General features: G+C 38.9%; 1 pseudogene; it reads left to right on the top strand.

Moving 5' to 3' along the window:
- Positions 1 to 1,754: 1,754 nt before the first annotated feature.
- Positions 1,755 to 2,323, top strand: LOC129008696 (ADP-ribosylation factor-like protein 6-interacting protein 1; annotated as a pseudogene).
- The last annotated feature ends 4,317 nt before the right edge of the window (positions 2,324 to 6,640 follow it).

The following is a 6,640-nucleotide window of genomic DNA, read 5'->3' as shown; positions in this document are numbered from 1 at the left end:
AGCCTCCCGAGTAGCTGGGGTTACAGGCATGCACCACCATGCCCGGCAAATCTTGTATTTTTAGTAGAGACGGGGTTTCTCCATGTTGGTCAGGCTGATCTCAAACTCCTAACCTCAGGTGATCTGCCTGCCTTGGACTCCCAAAGTGCTGGGATTATAGGCACACAAACTTTATTGAGCATCTAGTTGATATCTTAGACCTTCTTATTTCACAGCTGTAAAAGAGGAGCTAATAACAATAATATTTATATGCACATTTCAATATATTCCAGGCATTGCACTAAAAATTTGCGTGTATTATCTTGTTTAAATTTTCTAGTGTCCCCTAATGTAAATAGATATTGTAACTAGGCACATTTTATATGTGAAGGATTTGAAGGTCTTTGGCCTGTCCAGATCACTTGGCTAGTAAGCATCAGAGCTGGACTTGAACTTGGCTCTATTTGACTTGAAGGCCAAAGCTCTGAACCACTACATCACACTGGCACCAACCATAGTACAAGAGAAGATGAAAGGTGATAGCACATGTCACATGTTCTAGCAGTTTGGCATCTAGCCCCTCCAGCTTGTTAGTGCATGTCTTTTCATCCTGACTTTTCCTGATTTCTACAGCCAGGTAAACAAACAAACAAACAAAAACAGTTTAGCTTTCCAGCTAATTTTCTCATGGTGCAAAAACATTTAATAGGAAAAGCATAAATAGATAAAATAACTCACAATTCCATGGTATCCCATTAGCTTAGGTTGAGTTCCCAAGGAGTGTTTAGCATGGTGGTGGCCAGCAGGATCTGGGGCCAGACAGCCTTTGTTTGAAACCTGGCTCTATATCTTACTAGCTGTATGACCTTTTTTATTTACATGCCCTGAGTTCAGAGATAATACTATATATCTCATAAAGTTGTTATGGGGATTAGTTTTGTTTACAATTCAAAGTTCTTGGTATAGTGATTGACACATAGCTAGTGCTGAATAAATGCTAATTATTAACATAGCTATTATTTATAAGGGAGGAGACCACCCCTCATATTGTCTTATGCCCAATTTCTGCCTCCAAACAAAGAAGAAGTAAAAACTAAAAGGCAGAAATGAAATCCACAGGCAGATAGCCCAGCGCCGTGCCCTGGGGCCTGGTAGTTAAAGATCAACCCCTGACCTAATCAGTTATGTTATCTATAGATTACAGACATTGTATAGAAAATCACTGTGAAAATCCCTGTCCTGTTCTGTTCCATTCTAATTACTGGTGCATGCAGCCCCCAGTCACGTACCTCCTGCTTGCTCAATCGATCACGGCTCTCTCACACGGACCCCCTTAGAGTTGTAAGCCCTTAAAAGGGACAGGAATTGCTCACTCGGGGTGCTCACTTTTTGGCGACATTGAGTCTGCCGATGCTCCCAGCTGAATAAAGCCTTTTCCTTCTACAGCTTGATATCTGAGGGGTTCTTGTCTGTGGCTCATCCTGCTACATTTATGTGATACCAATGCTGTTTCAGTGGGTTCTAGTCTCAAGTTTGAAAGCAGTAAATAATTTCTTCGAGATATTATATTTACCCACATTTAATCCTCAATATCATAAACTTGTAATCTCACCTGCTGAATGACTATTCTTCTGTAGCTCAAATTCGTGTGTTCTTCAGCCATGTGATAAGATGTCATTTGATGAACATTGACTCTGGTGCTGTGGTCACCGTGCAGGTCTTGGTAGGAGGATTCACTGGGAAGGTGGCCTGCACTCAGAGATGGCATCTTGGAGATGATAGCAGAGGGAGATAATCACATCACCAACCTGCTGGCTACAGAGACTGCCAGTCTCGAAAAACAGCTGCAAGGATGGGGAGAAGGGATGCTGATGCTGATAAAGTCCTCTGATGGGAAACAACCTGGTTTCCACCTGCCATGGTGTGGTTTCTTTGATGTTTCTCATTATCTACTATCTAGATCCATTTGGCTGACTACCTTGTTCCCATTCAGGTGCCTAGAATTTTTGGCTCCAATAAATGGACCACTGAACAACAGCAAAGATTCCATGAAACTTGCAGTAATCTAGTAAAAACTCAAAGCAGAACTGTGGGTTGGTGGAAATGCCTCTTCACACTAAAGGAAGAAAAACCTAAGCTGTACTTCATGACCATGATCATTTCCCTTGCCAAGTTTGCTTAGGTGGGACAGCAAGTCCACAACCTGCTTCTCACCTGCCTGATAGTGACTTCCTTACTGTTGCTTCCTGAGCTAAACCAACATGGAATCATTTTGAAGTACATTGCAGTGGCCAAAAGGGAGCTAACCAAACTTCTCAAACAAAAAGAACAGAAAAATGAATAATTCATCTGCTTTATTCAGTGTGATTAATGGAGCACCCATTGCCCCTGGGAATGGTTTCTGCTGTGCTATCTGGATACTAAAATGTTACAGAAGTAGCTCTTTGCTCTCCCTTACTCTGCTCTTAGTTAATAGAAATTCAGGCTCGCCAAGTAATGCTTTGTGCATAGTGTCTTCCTGTTGCATATAGTTGAGTGTGTTCTTACCAGTTGGCCTCATGAACAACTCATTAGTGTGTATGACTTGTTTTCATTTTTCTTACCCAGGGTTAATTGAATTCTGGCTTTTAGACAACTTCCTTTTTGTGGTGGTGAATCTTGCCCTTTAGTACAGTTCAAGTGACTCTGGATAATTGTTCAAGTTCATCTTTGCTTTTGCTAGATACAAGCTCTGTGACTACAGGAAGCTGGTTCTACTGTCTGCTTCCACAGTCTGCTTAAAAAACTGTCTGACTTTGTGAATTTAGAGACCAAGTTTACCACTTCTGATGAAGAGACCAATTAAGATTCATTCCTTATTCTGTTTCTTTCCGGTGGGAGAAGAGTCCCCATGGAATAAAATGAAACTGATTCCATGCACTAGTATGAGTAGGTTTCTCCCTTGTGCAAAGCTTAGCAATTTGTAGGAAACTTTGATCTTTTTGTCCATAAAAAGGAATGTCTGACAGTCTTAAGCTTTTGTCCCTTTGCACTTAGACTTGAAGTTAGTAAATCCTTAAAGGCTTTTTAATAGCAGACTTCCAAAAGATTGCATTTAGGATTTCTAGCATACTTTTAATTTCAGATTTTCAGCTGATTTTAGCTATAGTATACAGTAGGTTAAGACTCATGTCTATGACTTTAAGACCAGCAGTAAAGGAAAGCAGTCTTCTGTGTTTAGGCAAGATTCATTTCAGTAGAAGGTAATCTTATCTGAATAATTTTTGAGACCAGAATAAGCCTTTTAAGGTAAACCTCAAAATTCCCGTTTTATGGTAATACTGGCCATTTTACTCCCCTGGGTTTGGCATGGGAGATAGTGACTACACTGGTGTCTGACTTTTTTCCTAGAGATTTCTCCCTGAAAAATACAAGGGCTGTTGGTGAGAGCAGACTTGAGGTGATAATAGTTGGCCTCTGGTCTACAAAGATTTTGTAACTCCCTGGAAAGCTTCTTGTAGTCATTCTTAACTTCTCGGTAGCTAGAAATTTAGAGTAGTTGAAATCTGTAGGAATGAAATCTGTAGGAATGAGAGCCAAAAATGTGACTGACTTGGGAACAATTCTTAAACTGATTAACAGGCTGTAATATAGTTTTGTGAATTTATTGCACCGATGTTGTACCTTGTGGTATATCTGTGACTATTAAATAAGTGTTGTTTTCTCCTCTTTAATATTGCTGTAAACAGTGGTGCCTATTGTAGCATATGTTTCATTTTTTAAAAAAATATTTCATAAGAAAACTACCTTAATTTTACCTTACTTTCATTGTAAATAAGCCCGTCTTCCTATCTGGATTTTTTTTTGTGTATAAGTGTTCTACTACATGTATACACATTTTTTTTGTGTATACATGTTCTACATAATTAACTACTTTTGCCGTTTTAATCCTTTATTATTTCTTCTACTTTGTTTTGTGTAAAAGGGGAAAAAATAAAAAAAGTTGGAATCTTAAAAAATAAATAAACTAATTAACATTGACTCTACATACCAGAGCACACAACAGGTGCTAGAATATAAAAAAAGTTGAATCTCTGCCTTCAAGAGGTACAGGGTTTAATGAACTCTGGGTGACCATTTAGTTATTTGTCAAGCCTCTGTGAAGGGTATTCTGACATTGAGTGGCAGTTGCAGTAGTTGACCTTCGGACTCTATATTGGAGAGTCCCCTTTGTGTTTTGTTTGTTTTTGTTTTTTCTTTTTTCTTTCTCAGGCTATCTGGCAGTCTGGATCAGGCACACAATAAATTAAAGCTTTTATTATTATCTTAGAGAGGCAGCTTAGTAATATGGGGAGAGGTCAGATGTTGGTGCTAGAGATCTGAGTTCAAATCCTAGCTTTATCATTTAGGAGTTGTGACCTTGGATCAGTTATTTCACTTCTTTGAGCCTCTACCTTTATAAAGGGAAGACTATCTAACGAGGATATTGTGAAGAAAAGTCATGATACTCATGAAGCACCTAGCACAGTTCTGGCACAAAGCAGGGCCCAGCTAAGGCCAGCCAGGGGTGGCAGCAGCAATCCCGAGCCATAACGCCACCAGGAGGAGTGGCCTTAGCTGCAGCAGCAGATGTGGCAGCAACTTTCTTCTTCTCTTTGTTTGCTCAGATGCTGCCTTTATAATGGTAATGGAGTATTTTCAAATTCAAAGTCCGTTCTAGAGATAAAGAAAAATGATAGTGGGTTTCCCTGTAATTAATGGCATTTTTTAGCATTTCAGTCAGATTATAAATAGGATATAAGATGCCTTCTATGGTGAATAACATGTCTTTCTAGTTTTCTAGATTTATGAATTTAGCCCATATGAAATTAATTATTGTGGGTGTATTGCACGGATGTGAAACATCTGGAATAATAGGATTTTATTTTTAATAGACCTCTCAGGAGCTCGTGACAAACATCCTTATAATAGCAACATATGCTGCTAGTTTAATGAGAACCATCACTGACAATTAATGGTTCTTGTGCTTTCAGTAATTTACACATTTTCAAATTTTGTATTCTTTATTTTCATCTTTATGGTTTCAGTTTGTGACTTGTTTGAAATTAAAGCCAGAACTCCTTACAGAGGAGAAAAAAAATATTTACTGAGTGTATACTATGTGCCAAGGACTGTGTTATATATTTTATATATGTGAATGTACATGAACATGAAATTACTTTAAAGCCTGAAAACAATCAGGCCATCTCTTTATTTACAAACAGGAAGCCTGAGGCACGTGAGATTAGTAGCTCATCAATGCGGATGCTCCAGTTAGAATTAAAGGTTGAATTTCTCTGTTCTTTCATTCATAAGAAAAGAAAGTAGAATAGTGTAGAAAAGATTCCATTTTCTATAAATCATATGTCTGCTTTCAATAGTCCTTTTAACTTTATACATAACAACCTTCAAGTTATTCCTGGGACATATTGAGCTTAAGCTGATGTGGGCAAGGAGATGATAAAGATAACTGAATTTAAACTTCTGATGTATTTCAAAACCTAGTCTGTGCTTGGCGCAAGGTCAGTCAAGAGCTATGGAAATATCCAAGAGGAGAATATTCTGTTTTTCCTTGTTCTCTTGATGCTGAGAAAAGGAATTTTTACTGAGTACTGACTATGCACAATTCGTAGGTCAGCCATTGGATAACCTGGTTCTCTGAAGAGGAAGGTTCAGCCCAGACCCCAAAGCTCACCCTGCTGCTCTTTCCCTACGTTTGGTTCGGATTCTCTCAAATTAAACGTTATTGATGTATTTTAGGAAAATAACAGAAAGTGTACATGATGTGGCCACCAAACCAGAAAATGTGATTAGGGGAAGGAGAATAAATGGTAGGTACACTGTTTCATGGAGAAGGCAGAATTAGTTCCCTTCATGCTTCATTAACCTGCATTTAGTCATTGTTGCCTTTGTATAAAGATAAAGGCAAAATTCTTATCTCAGTATTCTATCTTATGTCTTCACAACACTCACGTTATTTGAAACAGTCCTGTTCAACTATTTAAAATCTTGAGTATTAATTCTTCGCCTCATAAGAATGTAAGTTCTATTTAGCAGGTACCTTTCCTGTCTTTATTGAATGAATGAATAAATATCCTTATATTCAAACAGGATAAATTCTACCTTATATATTCATTCACTGAATCATTTAAAGAATGTATGTTGTGTGCTGAAGTAGGTATATTCACATAATACATGCACACAGGTACACACAAATAATAGGCAAATTTGCATAACAAGTGAGGTAGTAAGCTTCAAATAGTGGTTGGAGCTCTGCCTTGTTCCATGAACCTGGAAAGCTCCACAGCCTTTCTGAGCATCTCTCATCACATCTATAAAATGCTAATCTATGCTGGCTTCAGCCTGCCCCAGAAACAGCATGTACTCTGTTGCTTCTGCCCTGACTTATGCCTGGACCACTGAGAATCTGGCCTGGTAGAAAGTAGGTGATTTTCTCCTACTAAAACACAGCATCTAGACACAGCCTGCAGATGGCACACCAGATGCTCCCTTTGCATGTTTATAAGCAAAACTGGGCACTTTCAGGAGCCCCAGGACATGACAGAGATCGGTCCACTATCAGGTGTGATTGTGGGGCTAGACTGGCTGCTGTCTGGGCCCTTGGTTCTCCCTCCAGTCTCCA

Source organism: Pongo pygmaeus, chromosome 9, assembly GCF_028885625.2.
Source record: "Pongo pygmaeus isolate AG05252 chromosome 9, NHGRI_mPonPyg2-v2.0_pri, whole genome shotgun sequence".
NCBI classification, from domain to species: Eukaryota; Metazoa; Chordata; class Mammalia; order Primates; family Hominidae; genus Pongo; species Pongo pygmaeus.
The sequence above is the reverse complement of the archived record's forward strand: the minus strand, read 5'-3'. Positions and strand labels throughout refer to the sequence as shown.